This window comes from Lissotriton vulgaris, chromosome 4_1 (assembly GCF_964263255.1).
Source record: "Lissotriton vulgaris chromosome 4_1, aLisVul1.2, whole genome shotgun sequence".
Lineage (NCBI taxonomy): Eukaryota > Metazoa > Chordata > Amphibia > Caudata > Salamandridae > Lissotriton > Lissotriton vulgaris.
The window spans coordinates 1,127,776,778-1,127,800,104 of record NC_141691.1 but is presented as its reverse complement, the minus strand read 5'-3'; positions in this window follow the sequence as shown (position 1 = coordinate 1,127,800,104).

Below are 23,327 nucleotides of genomic sequence, written 5' to 3'. Positions count from 1 at the left end.
AAAATACCCCAACACCCTTTAACACTAACCCATCTTAACCCTATAAATATACCCTGTACCCCAAAACCCAAACCTATCCCTAAACCCTAAAAATACCCCTGTACCCCAAAACCCAAACCTAGCCCTGAACCCTATAAATAACCCTGTACCCCAAAACCCAAACCTACCCCTGAACCCTAAAATACCCCTGTACCCCAAAACCCAAACCTAGCCCTGAACCCTAAATATACCCCTGTACCCCCAAACCCAAACCTAGCCCTGAACCCTTAAACTACCCCTGTACACCAAAACCCAAACCTACCCCAGAACCCTAAAAATACCCCTATACCCCAAAACCCAAACCTAGCCCTGAACCCTAAAAATACCCCTGTACCCCAAAACCCATACCTATCCCTAAACCCTAAAACTACCCCTGTACCCCATAACCCAAAACTATATCTGAACCCTTAAAATACCCAAACACCTCAAAACATATACCTCAGTATCCCAAAACATATACCCCTATACTCATACTTACCTTATCCAAACATTAAAAAAAAATGCTTTTACCATACATGCATTTACAACGAATTTCGTTGGGAATGTATGCGTGGTAAAAGCATATAAAATGTAATGTCATGCATTATAATGGCATTGCAGAGTCATGGTACTTTCGTAATGAAAGTATGCGGAGTGATGGTATGCGGAAAGAAAGTTGCGGAATAATGGGTGTTTACCCTCCCCCGGTAAGTACATTAGTTGCATGGCGGCCCACATCTCCAGCAACATACTCATATTTTTTCACCACCCATTTGAAAAATGCACAGGTCTCTCTCGTTGATGGCCACCACCGACATACACTTTTAGACACACCTCCCGCCACAAGTTCTAGAATTGCGAACTTTAGAGCTGGGGAGCTACGTTTGAATCTCAGCATCAGCTCAACATCCTGTGATTCCAGGCAAATCGCTTTGTCTCCCCGTGCCTACCACAAATTAATGTGTTCTTCTGTAATGTAAATTGTGCTCATGCCATGTTGTCGAGTTCGCGCTATATAATATTGCAAGGAAAAGTAAAGTAGGGAAACTCGGGTTCACACACTACTGAACGCGCACTCTTGAGTGCATCAGCAGTGCACTGTGAATCGGAGCGTTTCACAGGCCTGTCACAGATAAGAAATGCTATCAAAACGAAATCCTACAAAGCAATATACTACTGGCCGGCAGCAATTCATACCCGGACAACGTCGGGACGGGCTGCTAGTATTAATATAAGCTGCGTCCACACTTAAACCTTTCAATTTATGGATAGTCATGATTTCACACTCCTCTTCTCCCAAACAAGTGGGTTATTCTCAATCTCTACTTACCACCCTCGCTCTCAACATTGTAACTTGTTACGACACCCTTGCCTCCCTGTCCCCTAATATCTCCCAGTCCCCTAATGTCTCACAGTCCTCCAATGTACACGTCTCCCTTTCATCCCCCTCAACCCATGGCTCTCCCACCCCCCCCCCACATGTTTCCCCTAAACTGCCTAATTCCCCCTATACCCACACGCCTACTCAGACTTCCTCTTTAACCCCGAATTCCCTTTTGATCACCTCTTGAACAATCCTCCTCATCCCCCCCCATACAATGCCTCAGCGACGCCTCCAGCCTCCCCCACCTACCCCCTTATATCCCCATTCTAATAATTCTCTCTCTTCTATTCTCCTCCTTCCCTCTGACTCCCACACCACCTCACCCTCTGATGCACTTCATCCTCTCCCCCCTCGCTTAACCGTCTCCTACACCTCCCCAACAGCTCCCCCATTTCCTCCATCGATACCCCCTTCTCACACTCCCTTGTTCCCTCTAATAACCACAATATGCCAGGTACGCCAACCATTACTGTCTCCCTACCTCATTCACCTATCGGTCCTCCTATCCTACGTCTACCTTCTATATACCTCCTACCCCCAAAAATGATCCTCCCCTCATTGTAATTGCCCCCTCCTCCCTCCTCCAAGTTTCCCCCCCGTATCCCCTCCAGGTATCCCCCCCCTTGATAACTCTAACCTTACTAACCTCCTAAAAACTACTGATACACTTTACTCCTCAATTCTGACTCAATCACTCCTTAAGGTTGAACTTCTCCCTTCGTCCCTCGTTTTAGAACTCTCCTCACTCAGAAGTGATATCTCACTCCTTATAAAAGCCCACCCCTCAGATCTTGACCACACATCGACTGCCTCACAATACACCTTACCGTCGCACATTGACACTCATCTCAATCCACGCACAAACAGACCACCTATTGTTATTACCAACACCGACACTCCTCCCCTCCCTTGTAACTACGCTACCCGATCCAAACGCACTGAATCCTCCTTAAGCGTACCACCCTGCAATGCAAACACGACCTCACCTCCTCAACGTGACACTTGCCCTATAGCCTCGGGAGCTAACTTTTCTAGTAACTCCCCCATCTCTCCTTCTTCTGTCTCGTCCACTATCCCCTCTATCTGTCAATCTACTATCCCAGTTCTCTTAGGAACGAACAGACTCCCCCGTCATCCGACATCACCTAGACCCCCCCAACTACTTAGACCTACACCCCCGTCCCCCCACCCCATTACCTGTCCCCTTTCTCCTCTGCTGCATATTGATAAACTGCAGATCCACCTCCTGCCACGCAACTGAGATTGCGGAAACCATTCTCAGTGAAAACATAGACATCGCATTCCTTACTGAAACTTCGCTCAACGCCCACTCCACTCCTATCCTCAACATGCTCATCCTACCAGGCTACTCTATCATTAAGAAAGATAGAATCGAGCAAATAGGAGGAGGCCTTGCCCTAATCTTTAAAGATGAACTTGACATCTCACTTGTCCAGCTCCAAGACCCCTCATCCTTTGAATACCTTTTCGCCGACCTCACTTTTCCTGGCTTTCCCACCACTCGGCTGCACACTATTTACCAGCCCCCCCCCACCCCCCCCCCGGAAATTGTCTCTGCTTTACTGAAGAGATGACGAATCTTATCATTCAAGCATCGCTCTCCCACTCCAAGAAACTCTTCCTTGGTGATTACAACATCCACTGGAACAAAAATGATGACCCTGCTGTCATCCTATTTAAAGAAGCCTTAGACATCACTGACCTGACCCAACTCTGCCATGCCCCTACTCACAACAAAGGTGCCACCTTCGATGCTATTTTGACGAGCAAGGATCTGGCCTCTCTCTCTAATACACTTCCTGTAGACTGGTCTGAACACCACCTTATCCTCTTCACCTTGAATAGCCCCATTACTCGCCCGCCCCTATTAGCACTTTACCTATGAAACCCACTCGCAACCTTCACCTTATTCCACCTGGCGAATTGAAATCCACAATGAAAACTCGCTTACTTCTTACCCCTCCCTCTCATAGCACCAACACCCTTACTGACCATTACAATAATTCTATTCTTGAAGCCCTTGACCTAATTGCCCCAATCAAACTCAAAAAACAAAAAAACATCCCTCCCAAGTCCTGGTTCAATGCCGAACCAGACAATCAGAACGTGCTTGGAGAAGTCATTCCACCTCTGATAGCCTGGCTCTCCTGAGAACTACCAGAGCCCATTACAAAATACATATCTTCAACGAAAAGGCCTCCTTTCTCCGGTCACAACTTGACCAGGCTAGAAACCGCCCAGAGAACTCTTTAACATCGTTAAAAAACAAACTTCCTCTGGCTCTCCTAAATTAGCAGCCTCAGTGGAAAGATCGAAGAAATTGCCAGCTTCTTTACAAATAAAGTCAACAACATCAAACTATCCTTTTCTTCCCCCCTCCATCTCTCCAACCTCCCCTCAACCAACACTAATTCACTTTTGTCCTCATCTCCCCCACATCTCGACTCTTCTCATCTCAACCCCTCCCTGCTCTCCCCCATCTTGACTCATCCTGGACGGGTCACCTTTCCAAAAACAAGGCTTCATGGAGCGAATTTAGTCCAGTATCAGGAACCACTATCATCAACATCATTTCTAAACTCAAACCATCCTCACACTCCAAAGATCCTCTTCCCGCCCACTTAGTTCAAGAACTCAAATATATCATTGCCCCATTATGGACCTCACTTTCCACTGGCTGTGTTTCTGCCTCCCTTCAACTAGGTCAAATCTCCCCCATTCTTAAAAACTCCTCTGCTGACCCTAATGACCTTAACAATCTACGCCCTATCTCTAACCCTCCCTTCCTCTCTAAAGCCCTTGAAAAATGTGTCCTATCTCAATTAGATAACCATATTATCTCCTTCAATCTCCTTGATGTTTTCCAATCTGGTTTTAGAAAGGGATGCAGTAACGAAACTGCTATGCTCAATATTACTGATGACATTCATCGCTCTTTAGACAAAGGTGAATCCTCACTACTAATCCTCCTTGATCTCTCGGCTGCATTCGATACTGTCCATCATCCCACCCTTCTTAACACCCTCAAAGATCGCTTTGGTTTTGAAGGCACTGTACTCAAATGGTTCTCCTTGTTCCTCCAAAATCGATCACAACAAATTAGGCTCAGTCATTGCCTCTCCAAACCTCAACCTCTCTCACTCTGTGTCCCCCAAGGGTCTATCCTCTCCCCAACCCTATTCAATCTTTTCATGGAACCACTCACCCTCATTCTTAAACAAGCCAAAATCAGTTACCACCTCTATGCCGAAAATACTCAGCTATACTACAAGATCAAATCCCACAATGACATCCTTCACCTCAATGATACTCTGATTAAAGTCCAAACCTGGTTCCATCTTAATCATCTCAAACTTAATCCTAAAAAAAAAGAAATCATCCTCTTCACTCCCAAAAACAATTCCCTTCCCATTCAACTCTGGATCAATGATGTCAAAGCACTTAATTGCTCCCTCCCCACCTCTAATTCTATCAAATCCCTAGGCATCAGCATCGATCAGAATCTTAATCTCATCCCTCACATTAAAAATGCAGCCAAAAGGGCTCTTTTCACCCTTCACCACGTCAAAAAAATCAAACCTTTTATTCCAGCTGATGATTTCAAAATCCAATCCAATCTCTTGTCCTTTCCAGGATTGACTATGGTAACGCCACTCTTGCTGGCACCCCTAAAGTCCACCTAGCACCGAATAAATCTGTTCTCAACCTAGGTGCCATACTTATTTCTGACTGTAAAAGATTTGACCACATCTCTCCTGTCCTCAAAAACCTAAACTGGCTTCCAAATGAAAGACGATCCACCTACAAGATTGCTTGCATCACGCACAAAGCTCTTCACCAAAACACCCCCTCTTACCTTTCAAGCAAACTACAAAAAGCAGGGTGCTCCAGGTCCCTGTGGAGCACTAACTCCCTTGTCCTGAGACCCTCCTAGACTAAAATGCAAAAAGACTCAATCACGTGCATTCTCTGGTAATGCTCCTACGATTAGGAATTCTCTTCCCAAAGACCTTCGCTGCAACCCCTCTTACCCTCTCTTCAAAAAAAGACTCAACGTACTTCTCCTCAACAAATATTGGGGTTCGTAATGTTACTGACTTCGACCCTGCTCATTACCTCTCTGCTCTTATTCATACTTTTACCCAACCCCGCTCCCTCCTTCCTTATTCTCACTCTCCTTCTCTGCACCCCGTTCTCTCTCTCTAATTTCAACTCCCATTGTCCCTTTAATTATCCCTTTGTTTCTTTGCCCCTTCACTCATTTAACGCACTGTTTTATCTTTTGTGAAATTTTCTGCACATTGTCAATTGTATATTGTATCTTAATATGTTTACCTACCTTGTAAAGCGCTGTGATACTCTTGGGTCCAGCAGCGCTATATAAAACCTTTTAAATAAATAAATAAATAAAGTATCTGGAAACTGCTGCAACTGAATATGCAAGTTTTTTTACAAGCAAAAACCATCTAATATACCTCCTAATCTGCTTTACACCATTAACCTGATAATTCTCATTGCTAAGTATTAAACCTCATTCCTATTTTAAAGTTAATTAAATAAATCACTTTACCCATAGCACTATTTATTAATCTGTCCTCAACATTTACATTTCTGCGCAAAATTACTCTACAGTTCTTGCCAACTCTTAAACATTTCTCTAATCCCACAGTTCTGGAAACAGACTTTTCAAATAATCCAGTGTTGCTTGTAGCTTTTCCTTTAGGGGTACTGTCACACCCTGGTGTTCCATTTGGTTATTGCTGTAAGTTGAAACATGTCCTCTTTCTTCTTTGAGTAATTCTTTGTTAAAGCAGCAGCGCTAAAAATTGGCTCTGCTGCTGTCTTGGTTGTAAGAAACCGTTTAGCAAGTGGATTTTCTAATTGACATTTTCCCTCCTTGGTGAGAGCTTCTACTCTAATATCCTTGAGAATATTTCTGTATTCCACAAAGGATGATTGACGCTTATTCCTAAATAGTGCCTTGTATTGGAAGTTTAGCCAAATGTTTACACTTCAAATACTTCCCAAGGAATTCTGAGTTTCATCATGAAGAAGTATCTTGAAAACAGGCTATCCTTTGACTGGGGTAAGTTGTAGTAGTTTGTCAAACACAAGTACTTTCCTTCAAACAGCACGTCTTACTGTCTTTAGGATCTGTTGCAGGCTCAAGTGGACAAAGCCAAGCATTTAGTTTGAGACCATGCTCACCTCATCGATGAATAAAAGTTTCTGTTTCCTCTGTCCTCTTGAAACTTCATGAGAAGTTTCACCAGATAACATTTGGTACTCCAGTTTGTTGTCATGTTCTACTACTAGCATAGGTAGTTAATGTAAAGTAATTTCTTTAATGTTGTGTGCAGCTAATCCAGTTGGTGCTGTTACTACACACAACACATTTGACTCTGTAGTCCTCTGTAGGTAAGCACTGAGACTAAAAAGCTTTTCTCACTGGTTGCTTGACCACTGATGTATTATGGTATTGGCTTAAATGATGAGCATGTACATGTCATTTGTCTTGTGGAGGAATTCATGCTCTATTTTCTCTTTTACCTCCATATATATTTATTTCTGCTTGTTATTCAGTTGGCCAACTAACTCCTCCAAATTAACACTTTTTTGTCCTGGTTGTTGCATTGCAATCTTCACCTCATTCATGGCTATAGCAGCTTATTTTTCAACAATTGGTTGTCCAAGAGGATCTTGACAGAGGTCATGAACTTGGCTGCTTTGTGAACCGTCCTTAGCTATCTGATCCCCTTCACAACTAACTAGGCAGGACACATGCTGAACTCCATCTTCTCCTCCAGCGACAACATCACCTGCAGCCACACCTCCGAGCTCCTTTGGATCGACCACCACTGCATCCACTTCTCCTTCACCAAACCCACTGTAATACACCAGGCCCACCACCACCCTGGCAGATGTTGGAACAAGGTCACCAAAGAACAGCTCACCAACTCCCTTAGCAAAACTCTACCACCAACATCCATCAATGCTAATACCTCAGCACGCAGCCTCCAGCAATGGATCTTCAAGTGCACCAACACACTGGATCACCTAAAGAAAGTCCTAGGCAAGCAACCCTTCAAGAAATCCAGCTGGTTCTCTCCCCCCTTTACGAGTCCAGACCCACCTTGAGATGGCTCAAGAAGAGATGGAGGAGCAGCCGGACCTCGAAAGACCACTCAGCCTTCAAAACCGAAACCGCTGTCACCGCACACCATCACCTTATTAGAACAAAGAAAGTGGCTCTACAAGAAAGGATCAACGCCAATGAACTGAATAGCAAGGAATTTTTCACATGGGCCAAAGAATTAGTCAAACCCAGTACAGTGACAGCAGGCATCCCACTCTCCTCGGCAACAACCTTGGCATCTTCTTCTACTGCCAGACTGGGTGATATACAATGGCTTTGACAGCCTCAAAACCCAAGAACCTCTCACCCAACCTGCAGCCACCATACTCAACAACACTGGATCCTTGGAGACCCTGCTCATCTGGACCCCCTCACTGCTGATTACACCATCAGGATCATGAACAGCATCCACTCCGGAGCACCCTCGGACCCCTGCCTGCACCGCAGAGCCAGCACCTTAATTGCCCTTAAACTTTGCCGCACCATCAACTGTTCCATCTTCTCACCCACCTTCCCGGAAGACTGGAAATGAGCAGAGATCTACCTCTTGCTGAGGAAACCCTATGCCAACATGACGGACCTCAAGAGCTTCAGACCAATCTCTCTGCTCCCCTTCCCAGCCAAAGGCATCCAGAAGGCTATCACATCCCAATTTTACGAGTTCATCTAAGCGAACCACATCCTGGACATCTCCCAATCCAGCTTCCGAAGCAACCACAACACCATGTCTGTCCTCCTCGCTGCCACAGATGACGTCCGCACCCTCCTCGACAAAGGCAAAACTGCAGCCCTCATCCTCCTGGACCACTCAGCTACCTTTGATAGCATCTCCTACTGCACCTTATGCATAAGACTCCACGACACTGGCATCTACAACAAAGCCCTATAGTGGATCTGCTCCTTCCTTACCAGCCAAACAGAGAGAGTTAGGCTCCTCCCTGAGCCCCACTCTCTTCAACATCTACATGGCCCCGCTCACAGACATCGTCAGGAACCACAGACTCAACATCATCTCCTACGCCAACGACACCCAGCTGATTCTCTCCTTCACCAAATAATCCACAGTCGCCAAGAACAACTTCCATGATGGGATTGAAGGCTGTCGCCACCCGGATGAAGATCCGCTGCCTCAGGCTCAACTCAGAGAAGACCAAAGTCCTCATCAAGAGCTTCACCTGCTCCACTTTGGATGACTCCTGGTGGCCCGCAGCACTTGGAACCCCCCTCACCCACAGACCACACACCAAACCTCAGCATCATCTGGACTCCTCTCTCACAATGAACCACCAGATCAACTCTGTCAAATGTAAATGTAAATGTATAGGCATTTATATAGCGCACTACATACCCGTAGGGTCCCAAGGCGCTTCGACCGCTGCGAAACCCTTCCTGGCTTCCCTGAGAGATGGTCCCTTAATGGGTATCTCCAGGGTGAGACCAGGCATCCCCGGCGGTCTGGTGGGGCCGTTAGTGAAGATGGGGCAAGCTAATGCCCAGAGTTGCCGAGTGTGATCGCTGATCAGAATGGGCACCGAGGCGAGAGAATTATCGAGTCCGCTGACCCTGGTCCAGAAACCTGCAGCGCCGGAAATCGAACCCTGGTCCCGGGCCGTCCTCTGCTCTCGGGTCTGCCGCCTCTAACCGTTGAGCCACACTACTTCACTGTCACATCATCTCTCTTCCACACATTACCCTCTGCTCCAAATTATCTTCTAGTCAATCCCCTCTGAGTCCAGAAATATGGTTACCCATGCACTCTTCAGCAGCAGACTCGACTATGGTAATGAACTCTACACTGGCTTCACCCAGGAACTCCTTAAGATACTGCAGAACATTCAGTATGCTTCCGCTAGATTCATCCTCAACATCTCCCACTGCAGACACATCACCGGCCACCTGAGAGACTTCCACTTGCTCCCAGTCAGCAAAATATTACCTTCAACTCTACACACAAGCCTACAAAGCCATTCACAACACGGGATCTACACATCTCAACCACCGCCTCACATTCAAAGTACCCACTAGAGACCTCCCCTCCACCCAACTAGCCCTGGCCACCATCCTACATATCCGCAAGACCATGCCGGAGGAAATCCTACTCCTAACTAGCAGCAAAGACCTGGAACATTCTACCTCTCCACCTCAGGCAATAATCGTCAATGCCTCAATTCAGAAAGGACTTAAAGATCTGGCTCTGTGACTGAAGCACTGGCCACCATCCTACATATCCGCAAGACCATGCCGGAGGAAATCCTACTCCTAACTAGCAGCAAAGACCTGGAACATTCTACCTCTCCACCTCAGGCAATAATCGTCAATGCCTCAATTCAGAAAGGACTTAAAGATCTGGCTCTGTGACTGAAGCACAGTGCCTTCCACAGATCAGCAGTCCCCCTTCTGCGCCATGAGACCCTTACTGGTGAGTGGCTGCGCTTTACAAGACACCTGATTGATTTATTGATATGAGAAGCAATAGTTTACTCCTCTTGAATTGCATCATTTTCTAACCAAACACACCCATTGCAACCAACTACTACATATTTCCCTTCATATAAGTTTTCTGTTACATTGTTTCTATATCTAAAGTGTTAAAGTGTCTCCTAAAAGACACGCGTTTTCAAGGTGTGGACTCCTTCTTGGATGGTAAGTATCCAACATATTTGTTTGAAAAAATATCTGTACTTTCCAGGTCAAACTCTGCTGAATTTCCAGGAAAGACTTCAATTCTCTGGGCCTAATTATGACTATGGTGGTCCATGATGGTGGTACGGGAACCCCGGCACCAGCAGTCTGACCGCCCTATTACAAGTTGGGCAATTGGACTGCCATGGGACCTCTAGAAACACCAGAGGCGGTGTTGTGGCAGTCTTAAGGCCACAATATGCTTGACTGTGCCGCTGCGGCACCGCCAAGCATATAACAAGTTTTCTCTCCGCCTATTGCCTCAGGGCCATGTGGTGCATGCAGGGGGGCACATATTGTGCCCACCTTGGTGCATGCACCCCAGTTCCTGCACGGCGTCGACTGAACCAGTCCATGCCATGCAGGAACTGCCTTTGACACTCCCATTGAGGTGTCTTTTTCATCGCCATGAGTCTGCCAGAGAACCGCCTGCCAGAGACTAAAAAAGTAGTAATCTGGCAAGCGATGTCAGAACCGCTTTGGCGGCCTTACTGTGAGACCACCAAAGTCGTAAAAAGGCTCTCAGTTTCATGTGCTTGCATGGCTAGACTTACCCAAAGAATTCTCCTTGTCTTTGAGTACAAACTGGCTAAGCTCAACTGGTAGTAACGATTAGAGAGAGAGGCAAACACAGGGACACTCTCAGTCCCCCAGGTCAATCTATGTTAAACAACAAGAGTGTCAAGCGAAATATATGTATAAGCACAGGGACAGAGAAGGAATCAACCTGAATAATTCACACTGGAAATCATTAGGGATTTTTTAGAAGCCCTCGCTTACCACCCTGGTTGTTGACATGCTTCATCATCGGGCCCACCAGGAGAAGCCGAGTGCCTCCCTGGTGAGCTACAAAGCCAGAATACTGCTGAGCTGTTTTTTTGTGACAATAGTGTAAAAAATGGTGGTTTAAAAATGTCAAGGAGCTGTACCAGAAGAAAAATGTGTATTCAGTGGTCAGCCTCACATGGTTAAAACTGTATGTGTTTGGAAATCTACCAAATGTTATTTTGGATATTTCCACGTAAAGTGGGGTCGACATGTTTCTGCCCATATATGTGTAGTTTTACTGGGCTTTCTTCAGCACCGTTAGATGTGTACCTCGGCGGTGTGGGCGCGCTAAGGCCTACCCTTACCAGAGGACGTGAAAGTTAAAAATAAGTGTAAAAATAAGTGCAAAAAAAACAACAAACCAACAAGTAGTGGGATTTACCTCAGTATATTATGAAATGAAATGAAATGAAAATGCGTTTTGTAAAGCGCAGATAGTTGCCCGGAGGCGTCCATGCGCTGTGACTAAGAGGTGTTCTTGCAGTTGGGTGGATAGCACAGAGGATGAAGAGGGCCTATTTATTAAACAAAAAGGTTTTCAGTTGTTTCCTGAAGGAAGTTAGGTCAGGATTGGACCTTAAGTGGGGGGGGAGAGTGTTCCACAACCTGGCCACATTTAGGGTGAAAGAACGGCCTCCCACTCTAGTCCGTTTGACCTTGGGCACGATAGCAAGAAATGCATTGGCTGAACGCAGCTGTCTGCTAGGGAGGTACGGGGTGATTAAAGGGAGATTAATTGCCGGACCTGTTTCCCAGAATGACTGATGGGCAATACAGAGGGACTTAAAGCTAATCCTGTCCCTAACAGGGAGCCAGTGCAGTGTTTCCAGTCCAGGTCTAGCAGAAAGCCTACGGGGAATTTGCAGTTGGGTACGGGCCGCACAGTTTTGAATAACTTGCAGTTTCCGCAATGTGGAGTCGGGGGCTCCAAGATAAAGTGCGTTTCCAAAATCTAGCCTAGAGTGGATCAGTCCCTGTACAACGGTTTGTTTGGCCTTGAATGGTAACAGGGGGAGTATCCTCCTTACCATTCTAAGAAGGCCAAAACAGGTGGCCGATAGCTTGATGGCCTGATAGTCTAACGTTAGGGACCTATCCAGCCAAATGCCCAGGCTCTTAATGGCATTCTTGGGAGCTGGAGGGGGACCCAGACAGGCTGGCCAAATCGGGCCCACCGAGGATGGAGCCGAGCGTCCCAACAGCATGACCTCTGTCTTGTCCCCATTAAGTTTGAGACAAGACAGGGTCATCCAGCTGTTCACTTCGCTCAGGCAACCTGCCAGATCCACCATGGCCGCAGAGCCCTCGGCCCGCGTCAGAGAGACCACTAGCTGGGTATCGTCCGCATAGGTAATGATCTTAATACCATATGGACGGACGATCCCAGCCAGCGGCCTCATATAGACATTAAACAATGTCGGGCTAAGCGAGGAGCCCTGCAGGACCCCACAGCCCAAAGGTCTGCTGGTGGAGGTGGTATTTCCCTCAAAAACCTGAAAGGTTCTATCACTCAAGAATGACCTGATCCATTTCAACGCTCCCCCCTGAATTCCAATGTCATAGAGACGCTGCAATAAGATTTCATGATTCACTGTGTCAAAAGCAGCGCTTAGATCGAGGAGGATGACTGCCGCCGACCCTCCTCGATCTAAGATTCTTCTAGTTTCCTCCAGAACTGCCAGCAAAGCAGATTCCGTCCCATGTTTGGGGCAGAAACCCGTTTGTGAAAGGTCAAGCAACTGATTGTTTTCTAGAAAATTAGTCAGGAGACTGTTGATGTATTTCTCTAGTATCTTGCTGGCCCAAGGGAGCAGGGAAATGGGACGATAATTACTGAAGTTATTTATGTTCATGTTGGGTTTCTTCACGAGTGCCCTCACCCTAGCCTGTTTCCATGCTGGTGGGACCGTGTAAGTGGAGATTTATGCATTAAGTACCTCCAACATAACAGGAAGGATAGTGTGGCTAACGGCCATTAGGGAACTTGGAGGTGCAGGATCACAGGGAAAGCCTGATTTTACTTGCCTCATTAAAGTAGCAAGTAGGTCCGGGTGCAGCAGAGGGAGCTCAGCCAGCACAGATGACGGATTGCCTAGTTTATCCTGCTTAGAGTTTGCCAAGATGTCTACTGGAGCATTTGAAATGGTGTTTGAAAATGATGAGTAGATGAGATCCACTTTGTTGTAAAAAAAAGTCCGCTAGATCATTACAGCGAGCTTGTAAGTCTTTACTATTTACAGGGGGCTGAGGAAGTTTAGTAAGACTCTTTACAATCCGGTAGATCTCCTTAGAATTAGAGCTGGCTTCGGAGATTTTTTGTGTGTAGTACATGGTTTGAGCTTTCTTTATCTCCTTCTTGTAGTCACTGATGGATTTTCTGTACAAGATTTTATCTGGGTCTGTGTAACCCAGACGCCATTTCCTCTCTAGCCTCTTACACTTGCGTTTGATGTCCCTAAGCTCCTCCGAATACCAAGGGGCCGTGGTCCTAGATCTCTTTGCCAGGGTTTTCCTAACGGGGAGTATGATGTTCAGTGATTTAGTTATCCAGTTGTTGAATTCATCATTAGCTACCAAGGGATCTGCGTTGATGGGTGGTATTGTCGCTTGTAACTCATCGACCCACTTGTCAAGTGAAAGTTTGGACCAGTTTTGTGCTTCCCGTAGCCCTGGTGTCAATGCAGGGGGTTTGTGAGTGTTCTAAATAAGAGGGACTAACCAATGGTCAGTCCACGGGAGCACGGTGGGAGACTCTGCCTTCAAATCAGGGCAGTTACTGAATACAGGATCAAGCAAGTGCCCTTTAGTATGTGTGGGTAGTGAGACAAGCTGAGCTAACTGTAACGCAGAAAAGTCAGCGATTAACTCTTGAGCCGTGTGGTCCCCAATGTCATCAAAGTGCATATTCAAATCGCCCACAGTGTGAAATTAGCAGCGGTGGCAGCGAGATCTGCGACTACTGAGGGCAAAGAGCACAGGAACTGTTTGACCGGTCCCGGAGGACGATAGATCAGTGCTCCAGAAAAGCTAATGTTTGGCGAAAGCTCCAGACTAAAGGACATGCTTTCGCAGTCCGAAAAGGGGCTGGGGGAGCAGCAGCAGATATAATGATCTTTAAATATTATTGCTAATCCACCGCCTTTCCCAATTGAGCGGTCTATCCTTGCTATTTGATATCCCTGTGGCAGTGCTTGTATTATGTCGGGTTCTGAATGCGGAGTCAGCCATGTCTCAGTGAGAAAGATCCACACCCCATAGGTCTCGGGAGGGGGGTGGAGGCGACAATGGCACACCACCCGCAACGCCCAACACCCGTTTGGCACCTAGCGTATCCTGCAACCGGACCTCGTGTCAGTACCGCTTTGGCGGCCTTACTGTAAGACCACCAAAGTCGTAAAAAGGCCCTCAGTTTCATGTGCTTGCATGGCTAGACTTTCCCAAAAAATTCTCCTTGTCTTTGAGTACAAACTGGCTGAGCTCAACTGGTCAACTGGTCACAGCATTCATTAAAGCCTATCTCAATATGTGAAAGCATTTTCAAGCTGAAGCTGTACAATTTCTTTACTGGAGACTTTTCTGCGGAAATCTCCTCCCACATCTCCTTCATCTCTGTCTTCTCTGATTTTGTAATGTATGAGGTGACATAACGAGCAACAGTGATGGAGTATTCTGCAACAAATTGTATATCCATATTTGCATTCCACATTTTCAGAATACCCAGATTATATTCTTAAATATATTTGGTGTCCTGATTTCTTCTTAGGTTGTATGTGTTATTAGGTGATTTTCGTATCATTGTTTGTCTGACTGCAGATAAAAAGGTGTTCACTCTTCTTTCTGCACACGTTCTTCGATAGACGTGCTAGTGAATGACCCTGTAAATTAGTATACTTCCTTACTTTGCATGGATCTAATCCTTGAAAAATTGCTATTGTCTGTTTTAGACTTCTGCATGGAAACTCACACAGGAAAGTTTTCAATATATCAATTGATTTCTGACGAACTCTGCAAATACTGCTACAGTTTCATTTATAGACAGAGGCCTGTTTAGGTCTTCCTTGTACTTCTTCAGCTATCACTTCCGCAATAGTCCTGGGAACCATCTCCTCTTTTGCAATGGGATTGCCATCTTTAACTTCATATCTTCGACCAGTTGTTTCAACTGCATGCACCAATGTATTCTCTTTGAAGGAGCTTTCTTCATTAAAGAAAGGATCAGTACTGGATTTATGCTTCCATTTACCTCGAAAGGTTCGCAGAAATTACTTCTAGTCATATGTATTTTTTGGGCTGCATCTCTTCATAGATAATACTGGTTCATCCACTGTTCTCATTTTAATCAGAATCAAAATAAATATCTTCACCTTCAGGACAACTGTCCTATCAACTACAGCTTCAGCATGCTCTTTATGTTTGACTGCTTCTCTTTTCCATTTGTACTGCATCATAGTTTGTACCAAATTCTGAATTGCCCTACTATGAAACATTCAGACTCTTATTTCCTTAAATTGCTTCTGTCTTCTTGTTAAAATATCTTCCTTTTTATAAGATGTATTACCCTTGATGCTACTTAGCTTTTCTCTTTTGTTAGCTGATTTGTAAAGTTGCCTTTCATTTGCATGGTTTTGCTCACTTTGCATTTTTTCACATACTATTTTAAGAAACCTTTTTGTTTTCTTACCTGGAGCTATTTTCTCTTTAAACATATTCTCTGCATTTTCTCCCTTTTATTTTTGTATTGTAATGAGATAGTATCCTTTCCTCGGTTTCTTTCTTGTTTGTGTTTTTTACGACATTCTAACTCTCTGTTTTAAGTACAAGCTGATGTCTGGGAAAAAACACATTAAAGCATTTAGCTTTTCATTATATACTATCAAATTACATAATTGAAGCATTTAAGTATCTACATTAACAAATATGTCACTATGTTATAGCCCCTGTAAGTCTGCTACATTTCATGTATAAATCAGTGTGTGCCTGGGTGTCTCAACATATACATCGGTGTGTGCCTCGGTGTGTCAGTCTATGCATAACTGTGTGCTTGAGTGTGTTATTGTGTGAATCAGTGTGTCATGGGTAGGTCACTGTATGCATCAGTGTGTCTCTGGGTACATCACTGTATGCATCAGTGTGTGCCTGGGTGTGTAAGTATATGTGTTAGTGTGTGCCTAGATGTGTTAGTGCATGCACAAATGTGTGCCTGGTTGTATTAGTGTATGAATCAGTGTCTGATTGGCTGTGTCAGTATATGCATAATTGTGTGTCTAGGTGTCTTAGTATATGCATAAGGGTGTACCCTGTTGTCTCAGTGTATTCATGATTGTCTGCTTAGGTGTGTATATGTATATATCAGTGTGTGCCAGGGTGTACTATTATATACCTCTGAGTATATGTGGGTGTGTCCAAATCTGTATCACTGTCTACCTGGGTGTGTCAGTATATGTATTAGTGTGCGCCTGAGTGGCTTGCTGTATGGGTCAGTCTGTGACTGGATGTGTTAGTGTGTGGATCAGTGTGTTCCTGGATGTGTCAGTGTATCTATTAGTGTGTGTGTAGCCATGCCACTATATGCATTAGTATGTACCAGAGTGTATTATTGTATCCATAGGTTTGTACCTAGGTGTGTCAGTGTATTCATCAGTGTCTGCCTTGGTGTGTTAGTGTATGCAAAAGGGTCTTTATGGATCTGTTATTGTATGCTTCAGTGTGTCCCTGGATGTGTTAGTGTAAACATGTGTGTATGGTTGAATGTGTTACTATATACACCGTTGTGTGCCTGGGTGTGCTAATGTATGCTTTACAGTGTGTCTGGGTGTGTGACTGTTTCCACCAGTGTATGTCTACCTCCAGAGTACCTTTGAGGTGTCTTTTATATGTAGAAAAGGGAGTTTAAGGCTTGGCAGGGGGTTTTAAATGCTTACTCTATCTAGCAGTAAAACTGCACACACAGGCCCTGCAGTAGTAGTTCCAACACATGTTTAAAGGGCTACTTGTCTGTATACTTGACTTAGAGTATCACGATGTGAGTATATACCTTAGTTAGTGTATCATACTCTGTCTAGATGTGTCACTGTGTGTGTAAGTAACTATGGAGGTATATCACTGGCTCACTAAGCATCTCCACAAGTCTATAAATATTACTTACTGGCTCTATTACTGAGAGTTGGGGTACATACATGTGTGTACACGTGGCTCTGTTATTGCTCGATACATAATTGCTGTATGTGTGTGTGGCTGAATGTGTAAGTACCTCTGTCTTTGACTGAGTGGTTGAGTGCCTCTATGATTCTGTAAATAGGTATGTGAGTCACAGCATGGGTGGGAGACTAGACGTATAACTGGGCATATTGGTCTGGAAGTTAGTGTGTAGCTCATTGAAACTTCAAAGTACAAATCTCACCTTTTAAGCACATAGCACCCTACCTTAAGGTCCACCTATGGTCTCCCTTAGGGACGACTTATGTATAGAAAAAGAGAAGTTTAAGCCTTGGCAAGGGCTTTTAAATGCCAAGCCAACCTGGCAGTAAAACTGCACACACATGTCCTGCGGTAGCAGGCTTGAGACATGCTTAAAGGGCTACTTCTCTGGATGGTTGACTAGGAGTGTTAGTACTTGAGTACATATCTGAGTGAGTGTTTCAGTCGCTCTGTGGGTGTGTCACTGGGTGTGTAAGTAACTATCTTGGTGTGTGACTGTCTGTCTTGGTATTTCTATGGGTCTGTAGATGTGGATGTAATTGGCTGCATAGATTGCTTATTCGCTGCATTAGTGAGTGTAGGGGTATGTAACTGGGTCCGCAAATGGCTCTGTTACAGCTAGATACATACCTGCTGCATGAGTGTGTGAGTGAATGAGCAAGTGCCTCATTTGCTTTCTGACTGGGTGTGTGAGGGGCTCTATGCTTTTGTAAATAGGTATGTGAGTTGCAGTATGGGTGGAAACTGGATGTATAACTGGGCGTGTGGGTCTGTAAGCTTGCATGTAACTCACTAAATCTTTAAAATACATGTCTTACCTTCTAAGCAGATAGCACCCTGACCTAATGCATACCTTCTTAATCAATTTGTTTTATTTATTTAAAAAAATTAATTGACATAACTCTGAGGGGGTAGATGTAGAACAAGGGGATTTTAAGGCTTGGCAATGGATTTTAAATAACAAGTTATCCTGGTAGTATACCTTCAGACACAGACTCTGCAGTAGCCTGCCTGAGACATGTTTAAAGGGCTATATGTCTGGATAGGTGACTTGATTGTGTCAGTACTTGAGTACATATCTGAGTGTGGATAAGTTAATACAACCATATCTAGGGGACAAAAACATTCACTTGAACCACTATCTACCACTAATAAACGTTTCAGTTACCTAATCCCAACTGCATGACTCAGTATGTAACTAGATTGGTTAGTGACTGACTGTTTCATTGTCCAAATGGCTATATATTAGACTTTATACATGCCTATATCAGTCCCTGTTCAAATGTGTTACTGCTTGTGTCAGTCAGCACTTAACTTCATATATAATTGAGTAAATCAGTGCCTATTTGGGTATGTAGCAGGATATGTAACTAATATTCATACTTTCTTTCATTTAACATGGACCCATAACTAAGTATGTATAAATATATTTTTATATATGTTTAATCTTTTTGCTGTTCTCCAATTTTAACACACTTTTACTTGGAACTCCTTATTAGGCCAAATTATGAGTACCATCTTCACCAGAAAAGATCCAGTAATTACAATTTCCCCCCATCTTTTTTCAGGGACTCTAATGTACTTAGCAAATCATAACCTTCCTTTTATTGTTTTCCAATTTTTTTCATCCCACTTGTGAATGGTCAGTTGTTTAACCTTTTCTTAGTCTCCCGTTAAGAAGCCCAATCTGGTGTGTTTGTGGGCGGATTCACAGATACATCACGATGCTCAGTGTAGCCCCCGTGTAACTTTGCGGATGATTTGTGAATCTGCATGGGAGTCCATTATAGCATTTAACCATGTACTACTGTGCATCTACATTTTACATAGTAAGATAGTAGTGATTTAGGAAAGAAGTATTCCATAGTAAGTAATATTTCTAAACAACTCTACTTTCAACTTTGAAAGTAAAATCTATTTAGAACCCTTCTCCCCACACTGTTTTAGCTCAGTTTCCATAGCAACCTCCTTTGGAACACTGTTGTACCAGGAGGTCAAAGGTTCATTTGGTTCTCTTTGTGGACCGTAATCGATTATGGGAGGTGATGACCAGGTAGGATATACCCGAAGTTCTCCCAGCAATAATCCTATAGCTACATAGCTATAATTGGGCTCCAGTAATTTCAGACAAAGAGGGGACCCAGAGAGCTTAATTGAAAATGGTTCAAGACAAGGGTGCATCTTGGTCCCCTTACTTTTCTCCCTATTCATAGTTGATTTTCCATCAGTTTTGGGTGGGGCTCGGGGTGCCAGCCTGAATATGGATGTGAATCATATTGCATGCTTCCTTTAAGCAGACATTCTAGTAATTTTAGATCAAACAGAGCTATGTCTGCAAAGGTAGTTGAACTTAATTAGTGTATATTGCAGCCTCAAAAAACTTGCAGTAAATATGGATAAAACCAAGGTACTGGGCTTTGGCAAAAAGAGGATAAAATGTAGCTGGTTTCTAGGCTCTACGAAGCTGGAAATAGTAAAAGTGTTTTGGGGTCTGGATTGGGAAAAACCTAAAATAGAATGTCCATCTAAACGTATTGAGAGTAACGGCCCTTGCTTCAGTTAGTGATCTAAAAAATGTATTGAAGACTACGGATAAATGTCAGCTAGACCTGTTGTAAAAGCCTATGCGGCATGATACCTTCTCAGTTTCAATATGGAGCTGAACTGTTATATGTAAGTGGTAAAAGTGGGTGGGACGTGAAAGAGGGGAAATGTTTTAAAAAAGTATTGTCCTTACCCAGGTCTTCTATGATCCATGCAGTAAGAATGGGGACTTGGATAATTTCATGGGAGATAATGGCACGTATGGTGTTAATAAGATTCTGGTAGCACCTGGGTTGTGGGGAGGAGCACAAAATATCACAATGGTGTAAAAGTGAGATACTGCAGACTGAAGTGGGGCAAGGGGGTTAAGGAAATTGTAGTAACTGCTTGCAGGGACATGAGAGTTAAGTTGTGCCCACAGAGTCTACAAATAGAGATTGCAAAGAGATAACTCAGGGTATTAGGAAAGGAAATATCTCGAGATTATGAACAACAGTATCCTGGGCGGAAAAAATCTGTGTGTTTTATGTTTAATTCGTGACAAAATGAACAACTATACCCGTATTTAGATGTTCTACCCAATCATCGGCTTAGAAATTAACTGTTAAGGTTATTTATTTATTTATTTATTTATTATTTATTTATTTAAGAAGCTTATAAAGCGCGCGGCTACCTCCAGCAGGGGTGTCCCGGCGCTAAGATTACAGGTTTATCACAAGAGAGGGTTGCCTGGTTCAGATCCGTCCGAAGAAAAGATCATGGGCTGCAGAGGAGTTCTTAATCAGAGTTTGGTAAACAGCCAGGTTTTAAGTTTGCGTCGGAAGACTTGCTCAGACTCAATGAACCTAAGGTCCAGAGGTAGGCTGTTCCAGAATTTGGCTGCCGTAACGGTGAATGTTCTGCCACCACTACGGGTAAGCCTGAATCTGGGAACATTCAGTAAGCGAAGGCTGTTTGATCTCAGATGTCTTACTGAGGATGATATCTTAAGTCTTTTGCTCAAATAGGCCGGGCCAATTCCATGAATTGCCCGGAAGGCAAGGATCAGGATTTTAAAATCAATGCGTCGGGCTATGGGAAGCCAATGTAGCTCTTCCCGATATCCTCTGACCAAGTTGCGGGCGGGGATGTTTCCAATAAGCCTTGCTGCCGTGTTCTGAACGACTTGTAGTCGGTCTATAAGATACAGGGGGGCGCCGGCATATAGGCTATTGCCGTAATCAAGATGCGCCGTAATAAGTGCCTGGACAACCGTCTTGCGGGAGGTCTGGGAGAGATAAGGAAAAATCTTCCTGATCATACGCAGCTTATTGAAACAGGCCGCGGTGACTTTGTTGACCTGGGCTTTACAAGACAAGGTGTTATCAAATAGGAAGCCCAGGTTGCGAGCAGACTGCACTGGTAAGGGCGGGGGGTTCAGGACGGTAGGCCACCGTAAGGTTGCGGGGGGAGACGATTTCTGGCTAAAAAAGAGAACCTCAGTTTTGTCCGTATTTAGGGCCAGATGATTAGCAGCCATCCATGCGCAGATATTGCCAAGGCAGTTTCTGAAGTTGGAGAAGAGGGAGTCAGAATGGTCTCTGAATGAAAAAACAAGCTTAGTATCATCAGCATATGAGACCACCCTGACCCCCCAAGACTCAACTACCCTGGCAAGCGGGGCCAAGTATGCGTTAAATAATAGAGGGCTTAAGGCGGAGCCCTGAGGCACACCGCACATGAGGGGTTTGTCCTCGGATTCAAATGGGTGCAGCAGTACCCTTTGGGACCGTCCGGACAAAAAGGATTTGATCCATGCCAGGACTGTACCACCAATCCCTAGCTGTTGTAAACGGGCTGTAAGTATGTCGTGTGATACAGTGTCGAATGCAGCGGACAGGTCGAGGAGGACCAGCATGGCCTCCTCGCCCCTATCCACTGATTCCCTGATAGTCTCTGCTACTTCCAGCAGCGCAGTCTCGGTGCTGTAGCCGGTTCTAAAACCGGATTGAGAATCGTGCAGCAACTGATTTGTTTCTACATACTGAGCCAGTTGTTTCTGAACTACCTTCTCCAGCACTTTGGCAGGTTTGGGCAAAAGCGAAATCGGTCGATAGTTGCTGAATTGTGAAGGATCAGCATCAGGTTTCTTCAGGATGGGAAGCAGCCTAGCATGTTTCCAGACTGAGGGAAATTGACCACAGGTCAAGGAGGAATTCCAGATGGAAAGGAGAGGGTTGATTAAAACCGGGGCAAGATTGCCCATTACCTTGGCAGGGACTGGGTCTAATGGCGAGCCAGACTCGACTTTATGTAATAGAGACAGCGCTGAGTCAGGGGTTAGTTCACTGAAAGAATTAAAAGAGCAATGTAAGGGATGTGAAACAACTGACTGGAGGCTAGATGAGACGGAGTCAAAGGAGGAAGAAAGTTTGATGATTTTTTTCCTGAAAGAAATCAGAGAGACCGTTGCATAGGACTTGAGTGGGAACACATTGGGTTTTCAAGGCTGGGGGATTCACAAAATCCTTCACAATGGTGAAGAGAGTTTTAGAGGAGTTCTGCACCTGTTGGATGAGTTTAGAGAAATAAGCTCTCATCGAGGAACGTTTAAGTTTTTGAAACTTGTTAAGGGCAGTTTTGTAGGCCAGTTTGGCAATGGGATCATAGGCCTGGCGCCATTTGCGTTCCAACTGTTTACACCTGCTCTTTTCCTCACGTAGCGAGGGGGAAAACCAGGGGGCGGAGGGGCGAGATCTGGAGGAAGTCAGAGGGGCTAAGGGGGCAATGGTATCCAGGGCAGAGGTAAGGGCAGAGTTATATCTTACCGTTTCCTTATCAAGATCTTCCGACTGATTGAATTGAAACTGAAAACAGGAATCAATGGACTCACAGGTGACTTTGGTCCATTTGCGACCCTTATCTCTGTTGAGAGAAGAAGGAGGGGGAGAGGAAAGAATGGTGATAACAATGGGGATAAGAAAATGGTCTGACCAGGTAAGGGGGAGGGGAGGAAGGGAAGAGATACAAGGATGATTTGTGAAAATAAGATCAAGTGTGTGGCCTGCTTTGTGAGTAGGGCCTTTAACTAATTGGGACAAAGTAAGGCCTTGTAGGGTATCCAGAAGAGAGGATGCTTGTGCACATGAAGGATTGTCGATATGGAGATTGAAGTCTCCCAGCACTGTAAAGTGGGAGTGTTTGAGTGAGAAGTCCGCGATTGAGTGCATCAAGGCAATGAGAGATGAGGAGGTGGCCGAGGGGGGATTATAGACCAGGATACCGGCAAAGATAATGCTTGTGGAGTCCATGATCGTGAGGTACATGGCTTCAATAAGGCCAAGATTGGGAATTTTTGTGATCTTCATTATTAGGTGGGATTTCGCAATTACAGCGAGGCCCCCACCTGGTTTAGGATTGGAATCAATCCTTGCTATGCCAATGACGTGATAAAAGGGGCTATGATTGACTCTGAAGGGAAGTGTACCTGTAATCTAAGCACAAAATGTGATGTTTTGCATATAATCTTAGATTGTT